Source organism: Sinocyclocheilus anshuiensis, unplaced genomic scaffold (assembly GCF_001515605.1).
Source record: "Sinocyclocheilus anshuiensis isolate Anshui unplaced genomic scaffold, SAMN03320099.WGS_v1.1 scaffold431, whole genome shotgun sequence".
Taxonomy (NCBI): domain Eukaryota; kingdom Metazoa; phylum Chordata; class Actinopteri; order Cypriniformes; family Cyprinidae; genus Sinocyclocheilus; species Sinocyclocheilus anshuiensis.
In genome coordinates, this window is record NW_015551065.1 from 1,616,928 (window position 1) to 1,618,993 (window position 2,066).

Consider the following 2,066-nt stretch of genomic DNA (forward strand, 5'->3'; position numbering starts at 1 on the left):
GCGCTGTTCTTTTTCAAATTGTCTCCTCTGGATTATTAATTCATTCATTCATGCAACTCTATTTTCCAGACTCAAGGTACATTAGCAAAACAATAAAACAGACAGTACAAATTAATAATAAGAAGAAAAAACAATACAATACACTTGAAAAAGACAGTTATACCAATGTTTTCTCATAGGTGACTGGTATCGCATCATAGTAAGCCTAGGATTTGACAGCAATATTATAATGTGAATCATCCAACCGACAAACAAATTTCTAAACAGGCCCAGTGTGGGCTTGCCCAGGCGAGGGCCACAGCTTTGGGCTCACCGTTGGCTTTCTGTGAGCAGCCCACCCTATGGGACTGCCCACATTAATCCAATGATGGCCCAGTGTGGCAGCCCTGTAATGCAACTAGGAGAATACAAACAACATTGACTGGCCATTCTTTAGCCACTCAATTGAACTGGAATTGCTCAAACCAAAAGAGACCTTTTCAGAACCTGTTGTTTCATATTGGCCAGGGATCCTCAAATCTGGCTCACGAGATCCACTTTCCTGCAGAGTTTAGTTCTAACCTTAATCAAACACACCTGAGCATACTAATCATTGTCTTCAGGATCATTAGAAAATCACTGTTGGGTGCGTTTGATCAAGTTGTAGCTAAACTCTGGCCATATTTGACAAGCCATATTTGAGGTGTAACAGACATGAGCCTGTTAATAAGAATTTTGTGGGCAGTTTCTTTCCTTACCACTAGGGTGGCTAGGATGTTTTAGGTTTCCTTAAGTAAAGCCATGTGGGTAGAGGGAGTTAGCAATAACAAGTAGCCAGCATGGCTCACCTGCTAAGCACATTGTGCTGTGGCCTGGTTGCGAAATGTGTCATTTCAAGCCCAGTCTAATGTAAGGAGTTGATGTTTTTTGCAGAGATGTTACATGTATGTATGGCTTATGTTTTGATTGATGCTAAGAGTTTAAGCCAGTGTATTTGTATGCATTTTAGAAGGACTCTTTATTGGTGCAGTTACTACATCATGGTCCAGTTTGAATATGGATTTAAAGTTCTTTTCGACGTGAGACCATAGTCTGGACTATTTTTGACTGTTCCTGGTTAGGAAGAGTCTGGTATTTGAGAGCTGTGCCGTGTTTTCATTACAAGAGGTTGGATTATTCATGTGCTTTCTGTCAACTTCAGCTACGGACAGTGTTTGGACATTGATGCACTACAGGTAAGATTTTCGCACACATCAACTTTCACATGACGAAATCCTACAATCTTACATTGCTTTGTTTGCTTTCTTTTGTGTTTTTGTACTTGTGTATTTACATTTTTAGCTATATATAACACTGTATTAACCTGAATTGAATGTTTTCTATTTTGTATTTAATAAACTGATTTGAAATCCCTTTGACTACTGTACATTTTTGACAATACAGACATTTCAGATGTATAATAACTGTTTTTCCCAAAGACTAAAGTTAAAGTAGCTGAAAAGTATTTAAAGTGAAAGATGTAGGGCTGTGCAAAAAATCAAATGCGATTTTCATGCGCATCTCGTCAGTAAAGCCGCTCCTGTGATTAGAAGTAAATCTCCAGCACGTGCTGCACATGAAAATCGCATTCGATTTTTTGCACAGCCCTAAACCAGGGGTGCCCAAACTCGGTCCTGGAGGGTTTAGTTCCAACCCCAATTAGACACACCTGAACCAGCTAATCAAGCTCTTTCTAGGCATACTAGAAACTTCCTGGCAGGTGTGTTGAGGCAAGTTGGAGCTAAACTCTGCAGGACATCAGCCCTCCAGGACCGAGTTTGGGCACCCCTGGTCAACAGGGAGCTCAAGTTATCCGCTTATCTGAGTTATTAACTTTCAGTTGGGTCAACGTTTTGAAAAGGATTTTTAGGTTCTGTTTAGGATCATTTTGAGCTTAAAACCACGTGAGCTGCTTTAAAACCTTTCAGGAATTCGCATTAAAAAAAAAAAACACTCTGCTGGACATTGGCCCTCCAGGACCGAGTTTGGGCACCCCTGCCGTAAACAGATGTATTGTTGTAGATCAGGGGTGCCCACCCCTGTTCCTG